The sequence below is a fragment of the Pleurodeles waltl genome, chromosome 9 (genome assembly GCF_031143425.1).
Source record: "Pleurodeles waltl isolate 20211129_DDA chromosome 9, aPleWal1.hap1.20221129, whole genome shotgun sequence".
NCBI lineage: Eukaryota > Metazoa > Chordata > Amphibia > Caudata > Salamandridae > Pleurodeles > Pleurodeles waltl.
The window spans coordinates 344,220,231-344,235,398 of record NC_090448.1 but is presented as its reverse complement, the minus strand read 5'-3'; positions in this window follow the sequence as shown (position 1 = coordinate 344,235,398).

The window sequence follows — 15,168 nt, the reverse complement described above, 5'->3', positions numbered from 1 at the left end:
AAGCATATACTTTTGTTAATGGTAAGAGTGTGGGAAATAATGTTTTGGTTTGCTTCCTAAAAAGAATTAGGCTCAGAAGACCCCCCAGACCAAGATATCAAACCCTTTGGGATGTTAAAATGGTGCTTTCTTTACTCTCAAACGGGCCAGCTAATGAGTTTCTAGACAAAAAAAACTTTCGATGAAACTGGCTTGTTTGTTATGTTTAACTTCTTGCCGCAGAGTTTCTGATGTAAAGGCATTGGCGATAAGTAATAGAACTTACAATCCTTTTGGGGTCACATTTGATATTACTAGAAGAACAAAGACTATATCTGACACAATTTTTTACCCAAGGTTCACCGTATGCAAAAAGTTATGTGTTGTTGTTTGCATGAGAGAATGCGATACTCGTATTCTTGAATTTAGACCCAATGGTATCACCTAGTGTAGGAGGCTGGCCTGGTTTGTAGTGGGTACCTTGGGTACTTACACCTTACATCAGGTCCTGTTATCCCTTATTAGTGAAATGTAGTGGTCTTCTAGCAGCTTAGGCTGGTAGAGGTAGCTATAGCAGAGCAGCTTAAGCTGAACTAGGAGACACGCAAAGCTCATGCAATACCACTTATAGTTACACATTACTTATACACAAGTAAAGACAATACTCAGGGGGTCATTCTGACCCTGGCGGTCGCGGATGATGGAAGCACCGCCAACAGGCTGGCGGTGCTTCATAGCCCATTCTGACCGCGGCGGTAAAGCCGCGGTCAGAAAACCGGGGCCGGCGGTTTCCTGCCGTTTTTGCCCCGGCTGGGCGAATCCGCCATAGCAGCGCTGCAAGCAGCACTGCCATGGGGATTCTGACCCCCTTACCGCCAGCCTGTTTCTGGCGGTTGTCACCGCCAGGAAGAGGCTGGCGGTAACGGGTGTCTTGGGGCCCCTGGGGGCCCCTGCACTGCCCATGCCACTGGCATGGGCAGTGCAGGGGCCCCCTAACAGGGCCCCATGAAGCTTTTCACTGTCTGCTTAGCAGACAGTGAAAAGCGCGACGGGTGCAACTGCACCCGTCGCACGCCCGCAACACCGCCGGCTCCATTCGGAGCCGGCTTCTGTGTTGCAGGCCTCCTTCCCGCTGGGCCAACGGGCGCTAACATGGTTAGCGCCCGCCGGCCCAGTGGGAAGGTTGGAATGCCGGCAGCGGTCTTTTGGCTGCGTAGCGGGCAAATGGCGGTTCCCGCCTGGCAGGCGGCTACCGCCGACCGTCAGACTTGGAATGACCGCCTCAGTGTTACCAAAAATAAAGGTATTTATTTGGGTGACACAGTACCAAAATATCTTAGAGACAATACTCCTTCTGGAGGTATTATACACAATATATACACTAGACACCAAGGCCCATATTTATACTTTTTGACGCAAAACTGCGCCGGCGCAGTTTTGCGTCAAAAATATTACCGCCGGCTATCACCATTTTGGTGCACCGTGCGGGAGTCATTATTTTTTACGCACACCGCAGCGTCAAGTCGTAAAGCAAAACGACGTTAACGCGGCGGAAATGACTGTGGGTTGATTTATGACCCCGCAAACCGGATATGCGCTGTTTTTTAAACACCGCCATTTCACCAGAGGAGAAATAAAATGGATCCCAGATGCCACTACAGACCCCAGGAAGATGACAGCAGACCAGGAACCAGCCAGGAGGACCCACACAAGAACCAGGACACTTTTAGGAAGAAAAGAAAGTGTCGCTTTAGTGCAGAGGAGCAGGAAATTCTGGTTAAAGAGGTGACGGAACACCAGCACCAACTGTTTGTCACCTCAAAGTTGCCAATCAGTAGGAGAGAGGCTATATGGCAACAAAATGTCGACAAGATTAACAGTGTGGCAGAATTACGCAGAACTGTCATCGAGTGCAAAAAACGCTGGCATGACTGCATGCGCAGGACCAAGGAAAAGATGGCCAGGAACAGGAAGGCAGCACTGCAGACGGGAGTGGGGAGTCCAGCACACCAGGAGGCCCTGGACTACATGGAGGAGATGGTCGCAGCCGTCATCCCTGAGGAGATCGTCACAGGGATTCAAGGACAGGACAGCGCAGGCTACCAGGAAACAACGCACATGCAGGGTAAGTCGCATGGGGAATTATAATGCAATAATGTTAACTGTGAGCAGGGGGGGAAACCAACCATAAAATGCATGGAAGTCATCTAATACATGGAGTGGCATGGGTAAAGGGGCACGGCATGGGGGCATGGCCCGTTCTGAGAAGACCTGGGGCACACCATTACATAACACCAACAATAGTCCCATGGGGGCATGCTGTCATGCCAACGATGGAGCAAAGGGAAAGCCACGCCAGGAGGGAAGGCCACAACATCAAACTGACATCCCGGCACACGTCAGCCACCATACCCCCTACATTAACTAGGGCCCTCTTAACAACCTCTAGCCATACCGACAACTGGAATGTAACTGCGACAACAGGTGCCACTACCACCTCTGCTCTGTGTGCAGCTCAAGTAGCCAATGGCAGAAACCTCCCCATGGATCATACACACCTAAATTAGGGGGTGAGGATGACAACTTCAACAATCCCCAGAAACAAGACAAAGGCCCCAGTACTCTCAAATGTCAATGCCCATAGTTGTCGCAAACATCAGCCAATGTCAACAACAATAGGAGCTACACAGCACTAAGGACACACCCATGCTGCATTTGTCTGGGTCCATCCTGTGCCTGGGTAACAATGCAACATCCCAAATGTCATACTGCTCAGACAACAGCATTGAGGGGGGACACATGTAACTGGTCACTGAAATACACCTGCACAGTCAGAGGAGGAAATAGGACACTGATACGATTATCAGGGCAATCCAATGTAATACACATTCCCCAACATCAGCAGGACACATTACCAATGTCAACATCCATATCAGATCATAACATTGCCATGCATAGGATATGCCACATGTCAATTACATTTAAGTGGATGTGAAAGATCAGAGATTGGGGCAGGTCCAGATTGTTAAGTGTGCTGCCAGGGCCATCAGTACACCCACAGCAAGTGAAAGGTCTCACCATGAGAATGGATGTAGACGGAGGGTTGAGTAGGAAAAGAAGGTGGCAATTCTCTATTTGGCATAAACCAACACCTAGAGGCGATGAGGCTGACAAGTCTGATAATTCAATAACATACATGTGACATGCAGGTGGGCCATAGACCTGGAAGAATGCCCATCTGAAGGACTGGAGAAATTAACGCAAAACAAGATCACAAAGTGAATTCATCAAAAGGCAGGCACGTCACATCAAAATTGCCACAGCACAGACACACTAATTGTACCCTGTTTCATTGCAGAGGAAGATGGATCTCCTGCGGATATGCCTGTCCCAGATTTCCCTGATGACATGGATGAAGAGCCGATAAACAATCCCCAGGAGACTATCCAAAAGGTCCTTGACACCCTCCAGACCCCACCTTCAGTCACAAGGAGGAGCACAGAACAAGCAGCCATCGCAGAGGATCCACCCACCACCCCAATTGTAAGACCTGCCAGCTCCAATACAGCTGAGGACTCAGACGACACTGGCACTAGCTTTGAGAGAACTGTAGTTGGAGTACAGCAGGAGCTGGCCAAGGAGTTGCGGGTGGGGATGCAAACTATGGCAGCCAGCCTTGAGGGGGTGCGTTTGTGCATGATGTCATCTGCAGATCAGGCAGCAGCTATGCAAGCCCTAACATCCATCCTGCAAGGACTACAAGAAACTGTCAAGGAATTCACCACTGCAGTAAGGGAGTTGCCACAACACCTCGCATCCCAAACCTTCCACTGCATGCACAAATGCAATCATGACCCCCTCAGGGCCGACCTGGCTGCCTACCATTGTGATGTGGCTGCTATTCTCAAGAACCAGCAGACCCTCCTTGCTGCAGTACTGCCCTTAAGACCTTCACAGGGAGCAGCGACCGGGATGTCTGACTCCACGTCTTCTAACACTGAGGTGTGTGTTGCCCCTTCAGAACCAACAACAACAAGGACAGAGGAGGCAACTCACACATCAGAAGAAGAAGACATGGAACAGATCACATTCACAAGGAAAATGACCCGGAAGCACTAGTCCCTGCCACATGGCCCACATTTACCAAGGTCCTGCGCTTTGTAACTTGCCAGTCTTGCAACAACTTTATTCAAGCACTGTTCTGCAAACCACTGTATATCTTGTCACCCAGCCCAGTGATTGTCTCTCTCCTACTCATTGGCAAATCCTGTCCCTCTGCACTGTCTGAAACCTCAACCCCAGCATGTCGAAAGCATTTCCTTAACCCCTTGTGTAGGATCACAATGTAAGATGTCACTATAATGGACTCACATTCATGGACAATGTACAGATAGCACTACAGCACTTTTCAATAAATAGCACTTACACAACAAATCTGTCTCTGGGTAATGTTACATATCAACTGTGCAGTAGATAACTGAAATGTGCCTACGGTCAAATTACGTAGCTTGTCAATACAACTGTCCTGATAATATGTAGTCAGAGAAATCTGCACATTGCCCATGATTGCATCATACTCTGCCCATCCTGAGGGACAAATCTGATGAAGTGAGAAACCATAAACCATCATGCTGTGTTGGACAGAAGAATGCTTCCTCAGGGGATAACTAAGTCATCAAATAGTGGCCGCAAAATGTGGTCAACATGCAAAAATAACACAAATAACATGGCACACTAATCTAAGCAAACACTACAAAAACTGCATAAATGAAGGTGTCTGAGTTAACATACAAATAGGTAACCATGCTGAACTTTGTCACAAATGATGTATGAGGGTCATGAAGACAAGAATACAAGACTGCCAATGAGAACTCATAAGGGTGTCCATGATCATCACACTGCAGTCAGGCCTAAAACTGTTTCCCCAATACCAAGTCTGGAAGCACTGTTTGTGATTTTGAAAACACACTTATCAACAGAAACATATTGTCATCCATATTAACTGTGATTGGTGGTTGCAACAAAGGGTCGACACTTTGCAAGCTAGCTCTGGGCTAGCTGCCAATCGTACAGCTCAGTTGGGATTTGTGTGTAGCATAGGACACAGATGTTATAGTACAAAATTGATGTACACTGAATCCAAACCCACGATCAATACCATTCAACACATACTATTAAGGGTTAACCAAATATTTATTAAATGCTAATAACAGATGAGGAAACTGAGGGAAAAATCTTACCTACCCTAATCTACCCTGACTACTCATTACCCACAACTGTCCCTAACCAACCTAAGCTACACTTACTTATATCATGTAACAAAACGTTCTAAATATCTACCCCCCACCCCCCTTATGAGACAGGACACATGGAGGACAACACATACTAACCTAAACACATACTATACTATCCTATACATATATATATATATATATATTGTAATTTTTTTTTTTTAAACACACAAGAACCCTAACATAGCCCCCCACCCACCCACACACTTAAGAAGTAAATATATAAAGATTGTGGACCCCCCACCCACTAACACTAACTAAACTAACAGCCTATACTAACCTAACACTAAGCCCCCTAAGCCCACTAACTATAAGAACAAGGAAAGAGGAGGGAGGGGAGGGAATCATGTCCATCTAAAAATGTCTAGAGGTTGGCCCTCCGGAGGGTCCTCTTAATAGACTTAACACGCCGGTTAATGTGGCGCTCATCCCGGCTCAGGTGGCTCAACTTGCGCTGCACTTTGTCCATCTGACGTTCCATTTGGTTGAAGGCTGCAGGGTCAACAGATGGAGCTGTGGCAGTCTGGGTACCGGTGGAGGAGGTCTGTGTGGGTGTGGTGCAGGCCTAGTGGGCTGTCCTGCACCGGTGGCAATGCTGGGGCCTGGAAGTCCAGCAGATGTCGGACCAACTGTACCAGCTGCGGGTGGGGCCATCTGGCTCGGATTGGTGGTTGTGCTGGTGGTGGCTGTGGTGGGCAAAGTAGGCCCACCTTGTTGGAAGGCTCTCCATGCCCCGGAGGCCCGTTCATGGCGATATCGCCGGGCCATCCTCCGGAACCCCGACTCCACCAGCAGGATGTGATGGTATCGCATGGCCCGCGCTGAAATTCACCGACCTGGTCGGGAGTCATGTTAGCAGCTGTGAAGACAAATGCAGATATTCAACATTAGTAACTGCATTGTGTGAAATGGCACAAGAAGTTAATCAGGTAACACATCTACTGTACTTGTAACAGCTCCTATCACAATACAGATCATTGAATGTCCCTGAGGAAGTACATGGCAGGCCAGACTACAAAGGTCACATCACACATAGCACATCCATAACCTACAAGATGGGTAACAACTGGCTTTGACTTGCAATCTGAGTTCTGCCAGTTATCAGCTAAGAATCATGCTGCATATCCTCCGCCAAGACCTGGGCTACAAATGTCAGTGTACGGAAAGCAAAACTAAAGCCACATGGTCTGCAAGTTGTAACTGGACTTGCCAGTATAGTACTGTACGAGGATGGCAGATTTATGACTCAAGACTTCAGTGTTTCAGTTTCAGAGAACTGTCTTTTATTGTTCTTGAAACGGTATAAGTGATAAGTGTTAGATAGTAAGTTGTTGAAATTAGGTAGATTGTTTGGTTCTTGACTTTTATTTCTTTGGCTCGTCTTCTTCTCTTCTTGCTTCCAATACCTTGCGGGGAGCGTGGAAAAGAAACAGAAAATAGGTACGGTAAGTGGGGTGGGGGGGAAAGAGTTTTTTCCTCTCTCTTCTATTTCCCTTCTCTCTTCCTCTCCTTCCTTATCCCTGTCCCGGTTGTCTTCTTGACTCCTTTATTTCTTTCCCTTCTTTTCCTTTCTGCTGATTCTCCTAAAATGCTGTGTTTATGCCTTCTCCCTCTTTTGTGACCTCAGTAGATCTTCTTTACTTTTGTATGTATTTTTTTCCCGTCTTTCTCTCTCTCTCTCTCTCTTGTTTGTATAATACCTCAATTAGTCTTTTACCTCTGTCTTCCTTCCTTTTCCCCTCTTCCGTGCGTATGATCTGTCTTTAAGTGTCTTATTCTCTGTCTCTCTTTTTTTTTTCCTTTATCTCAGATTTTTAGAAATGTTTCTCCTATGTCGTTTCCTGTCACTAGATACTTTCAAAGTTTTGCTCCCACTCCCGTCCCCAAAAGTGCCCATTTTTCTTCTCTTCCCTTCCTTCCCCACTCTGATCCGCCTCCCTCCTCCCTTCCCCGCTCCTCTTCCCTGTTTGCGTCTCCGTACCTGAGAGAGCCACGCTTCTCCTGAAGCGTGGCGGCTCATAAGTAGGCTCCCCGGGGCCAGCAGTCTTCCGTTCCTCGCTGCGGATCCTCTGCTCCAGACTGCCCCGTAATCACGCCCGTCCGTCCCGCGGTCTTTGTGGTACCGGGTTCCCCGTCCTCCTGCTTCTCCGATTCTTTCCACTCCTCCATTGATACTGGTTCCAGGATGTTGCGGCTCCAGCTCCCGTTCTTCCTTTGCACAAGTGAAACGCCACTTTTAACCTGTGGCTGATCCCGCGATTGCGGTAAGCGACCAATCACAGCGGAGGAGTCTCCATTCCTCTCCAGGTCAAAGGAGGTAGAGTCAGCACAAGCAATGGAACTTTGTGGGTCGGATCGTAGCGACCCATCACAAGTACCAAGTGCCAAACCTGAGTGTGTATACTAGTTTGCAACCAAACCGTCACTTATTCACATGTATGTGTAACATACTGGTAGCATCAGTACTAGGTACCCCATTCACAAACCCATGCCCGTGTTTGAGGGTGGGGGTGGATAAACAACTATAATTTGCCAACAACATGTACACCGAGGAGTGTATAGAAAATTCCACACATGTTTGTCTCTACAGACACACCACAGGTAAGGTCTATCAACAACTAGGAGTCAGCAAACACTAGAGCACTCATAGGGCCACACATGTCAGGAAATGCAGAACTTGGTACACAACATATACTGTACTTCCAGTGAGGCCTGACTTACATCAGACACATAGTTGCTAGAACACCCATGATCATGAATTGCATGCACACCTAGGCCATTGCACTCAAGTTCTACATACTTGTAGCACTACATGTGGAAGTACATGCTGCTAGGAGGTTCTACCTACTGTTTCATAATTATGTAGGTAAAAAGGGAAGCAGATGTCTATTGGAAAGCAATTTGCTGTACCAATCTTGGAGAATGTGGGTCTGACAGGCTGACTAAATCGGAGCTGACTTCCAGTGCGACTCTTGGTGATACAAGTGTCATCCACATGACTAACCCCTGTACTTACAGTGGGGCAACAGGAATGGCCTACAATCCCTACATGATACCATTGGATACGCATTGGCCAACTCAAAACATGTGAGAAACTGAATTCCCACTCATGGAACAAGAGAAAAGCTTGCCCAACGCATCACACCTTGCTATGCGTCCAACTCACACAAGTCCATAACCAGCAAACACAACACATAACAAACATATCAACACTTACTGGAGTGGTCGGGGTCCTCAAATGTTGCCACCTCTCCCACAGTATAGGGTGCCGGTCCACCTGTAAGGTATGGAAGGAAGAAATGTGCTCAAAATCTGTGCACAGCGCAACAATTTCATAAACATATACAATGTGTAGACTGAATAAGGAAATGGCAGCCATTCAGACATGATGGTAGTGCATCTGATATATCACGGCCAACTTGTACATAGCATGGGTCTCCTGTGACAGTTACACACACATATCTGCACACATACATTGGCCCTAACTATCATGTGGTTGCAAACATGCCCCGTAATTGGTGAACTGTGACGGGCTGGGACCCGTTCGCCCGCACATAGCTCTCACTTGTGCTGACTCTGCCCCTGTTACTCCGAAGCTTTCTGGTCCATCTGTCCGTGATTGGTCGATAGTTCCGCAGCGGCGGGACACCAGAAGGTCAAATGTGCCGCTGTCAGCACTTTCGGTGTGCGGAGGTCGGAAGGAGGAAGACGAGGAGCGGAGCCCACCTGTGAGCCAGCACCAGCGATACCGTCCGTGTATCGGAGGAGAAGCCGGAAGACGATTGCCAGACAACCCTGTTCCAGGGGACCGGGAGGACGAAACGCAGCATCCCGCCACGCTCCAGGAGAAGCGTGGCCATTCAGGTGTGTGGGACTACGTCCCTGAGTGAGTGGAAATACGAGAGATAAAGGAGTGGAGTGAGAAGGGAGGGGGAAGGAAAACTAACAGGGCAACACGGGGAGTAGAAAGGGGGACAGACAAACACTGAGGGAATAGAAAGGCACGAGCACTGGGGGGAAAGGGAGGAGAAAGAGGGAAGTGGACAAGGATCAGGGAGAAATATAAAAACCTTACCGCCAGGCACCGTCACTTTTAAGGGGCCAGCCAAAACCCGAACACAGGAACGGTTGGGCGCTGAAAATAAACTATATAAAGATAGAAAGATTAGGAAATAAGACTCTTAAGAAACAGAAGGAAAATACGTGCTAAACGGAGCTAACAAGAGTAATATAACCTTACCAAGAACAGAAAGACAGGGACCAGAAAAGACATTATAAAGGAAAAGAGATACCGGAAAGAGATGTAACGATCACTTACAGATCTTTATCTCTTCTCTCCACATGTGCTTCCCGGGGAACGACCTGTGAACAAGAGAGACAGAAAGAGACGAGTAAAGACCAAACCTCAAGAACAGCCCACCACCTAAACCCAGCATCACAAGACTGAAACAAACGTTCTTGTATCATGCCATCCTCAATATCTTCAATAAAATTCCTTCGTTTTTAATTCAATAACGCAGTCCGGAGTGGTTCCTCCACACCCACACGGTTACATGAACAGAAAAAAATATGGAGTGTACTAGTCTCATCATGTGCATCCAAGAGAGACATCCAAAGCCTGGTTACTTGAGGACTGCATTACCAGTCAAACATGGCTTGTGGCCATGACACATTAATGACGCATAGGTACAATGTACAGAGGTAGGGGCAGGGACTTTTGTAAGCCATCCTGTTGTTACAGTTTATTCAATTGATGTGGCCCAGCTATGGTGATTTGCACCAAACATGGAGATGTGAAGCCATGTGCATACACTTGGGCTGCCATCCATATTTGGAATGTGGCACAACTAACTCCAACAAACATTCTAAGATGTTAGCCGAGGGCACCTTACACCTTTTCACGATGTTTTCAAATCCAGATCTGACATGTATCCAAAAAGATCAAGGAACACAATAATCCCAAACATTCATAGTACTTCCGTGAACACTTTCCTTCCACACTCACCAGACTCACATGAGACATATGTCTGAGCCACTTTGCTATTATCAATTGACGTGAAGGCAGCACTCATTTTCTGCATCATGTAGTAATTCTAAAGTCAGTCTAGCAATTGCGTCAACAAAGTTGGCCTAAATGTTGGTACGTCTGTATTTCTCTGTCAATAGTACCCTATATAGACATGATTGGCTCCTATTTTGTTTGCTTTTCTGACAAAAAGGCCGCACCAATTTCCTTCATGGAAAAGTAACCTGTAAGTTTGCTGAGCACGTGCTACCTGACAGCTAGCAATTGTGATCCTTGCCATAGTGCATCAATTATCCCTTTATGTTTCCCCAGCATTACACACAGTCAGCAAGTTAGCTGGCAGACATTGTACTAATCCCCTAATGTCACTACAGAGCATTTAATTGTGCACATTAACATGATTAGTACTCACCAACAGTGCCACCAATCATGATTCCCAGGTGGTCCAAGAGATCCTGCTCCCTGGTGATGAGGTCAGCCCACCGGCGCTTCAGCTGGTGGTCACTCCTCTGGCTGGCATACACACTCTGCAGGTGATGCAGCACCTTTCCCCACCGGATTCTGCGCGCCTCTGTTGGATACCCCTGTATCACCCTGCCCCCTGCCTGGATCATGAGCGGCAAGAAATGGCACACAAGCCAGATGAACCCCCCCAACTCCTCTTCCCCCATCCTGCCAAGACGTGGCCTACCAGACATACTTGAGAAGTGAAAGGGAATAGGGGTAGAAGAAATATAAATTGGAAAAGGGGGAACGTAGGGGTACAATTACAGATGAAAAGTAAACTTAACCACTAAAAGAGCCCAACTATCCCCAACTATTCCCAAACTAACACTACCCACAACAGACTCCCCCAAACAAACAAAAACACAAGATAAATGGACAAATGTTGACAAAATACAGTAGTACAGTATACAGCAACAAAATTTATTTCCCAAATGGACTTTACAGATAGCACACAGGACAAAAAAGCACAAAATCTCAGGACAACACTCACTACACAGCCACACAGTCTAGAAGGATCACAGACTGCAAAGTGAAAGTGAAAGTACACCCACTGTACATGATCTGTAAACAGGATATCCTATTACATCACTTCCTGTATGAAAAGTCCCGCCTTTTTCACGTTATGCGTCATTTTTTGTCTACCAAAACTGTATTTGCGTCATTTTGTTTGACGCACAGAAGTGAAAATTAGCCCGCATCCACATAATAGTACATGGCCTGTACAAATATCTGGATGCGGGCTAAATTTCACTGCTATGCGTAAAAAAAAATGACGCAAATACAGTTTTGGTAGACAAAAAATGACGCATAACGCTAGGAACATCAAATTTACAGTGCATTAACTGGTTTTGGGCAATGTTTCTTGTTTTTTGTTATGTTACATTTGGGACACATCAGAGATAGGCTGATTGAAGACACTATGGTGTTGATGGTTTATGTTCACATGTGTGACATCATACTGCAGCGGACCATGATCCGCTACTCCCTTCACAGTATTTTTACGGTTGGCTGACGCAATAGTTGGTCATAAGTGTTGCCTACATATATGTGTTGGAGAAATTGTGCATGTTTGCCATAAGGAGAGGATAGCAATGTGACGCACATGTGTACAATACCTAAATGCCTTTGGCTCAAAGTGTGTGCTTTGGCAACTAATATATTTGTTGACCAAGTGTGTGTGTATCACATGAAGCATATTTGTACATATGCTTGTATGAATGTGACGTCCATGTGTCTAATCCTTAGATGCAAGTCATTGTGGAAATGAGAGAAGGCATGTGTTAGTCAGACATGTAACAACACCCGTAAAGTGGACTTCCAAGATTTAGGGTCACATAGACACCACATGTGACATAACATGCACCAGATGGATGGCAGACGCTTGTTCATGTCAATGGTCCACATTTTCTACATCCTATGTCCTAGAGTATTGGTAAGAGCTTCCTAGACACTATTTGGTGAATCCCACAATGAGTCATACACATGCATTGAGGAAGTGGGTACCATGTTGTTTGCACAGACAGACAAGGGTGAATCTCAAATGTATGATGACACCACAGTTGAGCCCATAGAAGTGAGCCCCAACTATCAAGTGGCTGTGGTGGACCAGCATACGAGGCAGCACACGTCCACATATTTCTAGTGATCAATTGCACATAGGTGTCTTGTTCATGTGTGTGGTCCAATGATGATACTTTATATTGTTTGGGGTGTAATTTGTCACAGTTCGGTCCAGGACTCATCATGAGTCATTGGCAGCTATTCCTGTATCGACTGAGTATCCTTGGTTGATCAATGTGAGTAAAGTGGATGGGGACATGTGAGCCAACCTGTGGATGGTCCCACCCTGTCACTAAAGACATGTAATGAGACAGTCAACAGGGCAACCTTGGTGTCCTGAGTGTGATAATGTCTCAGGTGTCATGTTCCAGCAGGTGTCATTACAACATTTGTACACAGGTTAGCCCCTCAATTCCCACTGCATCTGGGAACATCATAGCCTCTGTGCTGATTATTCTTGCAGCTATTAACCACACACGGCCCATCACTATGTTGTGAGTACTGTGAATCTGTGTGTGAAATGTCATGGTCCTGACATTTGTTTATTATTCATGGACATTATCAGAGGTTGCTGGTTGTGCTGAAAGCCCCGTACCCAATCCCTGCCTACGGCACTGGGACACTGTCACACTTTGTCACTCATGCATAAATGCAACCCAGACAAGGGATGGGCCATGAATTTTGCTTTTCCAAGAGGATGTAACTCAAATGGTACAGTTAAAAGGCAGATGATGCTATACAATGTATTTGTGTATGCATTGAAGAAGCCCATGCCCAATACCCCCTGATGAATGAGAGGTTTCCTAACGCAAGTGTGGTACATATGTAGACTCAGGGATACTTTAGTGTGACGCACAGACAGTTGTCAGTCAGGCTGACAGAATGCAAGGTGATTCAGGATCCAGCTACTTGACAAGTTACATAATCAATGGTCTGACTAAGACTGTTTGGAGGACAAACTAGAGAGCTGACATGTCAAACTGTGTATGTCCTGTGTTTTTGAAGGTGACAAATGAACCCAGTGGCTGTGTTACATGGCTTAATTAGTATCAATGCTTAACGGTGTATTTGACATAATGGCAACTCCTATGCTGTTCCAGGCATCAGCAGGGGCAGTGCTTGTTGAAATGGGTGGTGTGCATGGAGGTGATCACAGTTGTGGGCTGCATCTGTTTCTCACCAGTCCTGTAGGTGAGACTTGTATTCTAAGGGCCAACAGACATTTTCACAGGGGAAGCAATCTACAGGTGCTAACATGGCTTTGAAACTAAAAGACAGTGTATAAATTAACCCTAACGTCCATGCAGTCAGTTGTTCTATGACAATGGCATACCATAGGAAAGGTTGTAGCACACTGGTTTGCTAATGTTGGTCTGTGTGTGTAGAGGAGGGAATATCAAGGTACACATCTTAGTATTCCAGGGACCTCTTCCGACAGGTGGGTTGTGACCATGCAGGGTGCGTCAGGAGTTAGGAAATGGGCTGACATGTACATGGAATGTCATGTGCACAATGCTGCTCATATGTGTGGCACTTGTGCTGTCTATGTTCTGCTTCTATGGGTCTCTGGTCACAGATAGTCCTTGCAAATAATGGATGCAGTTGGACTTACTGCTGTCAAGGGTCTGGTCAGGCATTCCTGTTACTGATGCCAAAGCACATTGACTGCCTCATGTATGAGGCTTGTTTTCCCCTTATTGAGTGATGGTGTCTTAGTTGTGTGCCATATGCTGCGTCGGACCTTGATTTCAACATGTATGTGTGAAATAGTTGTGGTCCTCTGCTATTGCCCTTCAAAGGAGAAATGTACATGATATATGTCATTAAGAGCGTGTGTGTATGTGACCATTGTATGTTAGGCATCACATTAGCTCTGGGATGTTCAGTGTCCTACTCAGTAGATCAGCAATGCTCCATGAGGCAACACTCTTATTCTGATAAGTAGAGATGAAGGTGTGCAAAAAGGAATAGCCAGACCATTATATGGTGATTATAATAGGTGTTTATTTAAATTTGTTAACTAAAGTGGTGAAGGTGATCATATTCAAAAGAAATTGTTGACGATCTGTTGCCGCCTGCGTATACCAGCGGCCGTGTTCTGTAGTTCCCCCTCATGTTGCAGGCCAGCATCCTCCTCTTCCTCCTCTTCAGGCATGTGTGGCTCTGGTTCCAGGAGGGGAATGTTCCTTTTGATGCAAATGTTGTGCAATATTGCACATGTTAGGATGATCCTACAGACCATCTCCGGCGAATATAGGAGGCTACCACCAGTGATGTCGAGGCACCGCAACCTTGACTTGAGGATGCCAAAGGTCCTCTCGACAATGCTGCGTGTCCTCCTATGTACGTCGTTGTAGGCACGCTCTGCAGCAGTACTTGGGTTGCCAAATGGTGTCATAATCCATGGCTGGAAGCCATACCCCTGATCAGCTGCAAGAGAAAATGATTGGGATCATGTTGATGTAGCTGGCACTATTGAAATGACCTTTCATGGCAGTAGTTGTCTTGTGTTGTCTGTGACACTTTTGTGTAATAATGTAGTATCCTAGGCTTGTAGGATGTACCATCTGCATTGTGTTGTTTCCTTGGATGAACGAGTGTTTGTCTGTTAACCATTTGTCAGCAGTATGTTTTGGGATTTGCAGTACAGTGTGCCCTCCCTTGCATCGTGACTTGTGATACAGGTGTCCGTGTGTCTTCACTGGGGGTGAGATGATAATTCCATACACAGGTTAAAATTGACAGTGGTGGTAACGTGTTCTTATCAATGTACCCTGGACATCCCATACCTTTAGACTTATGCAA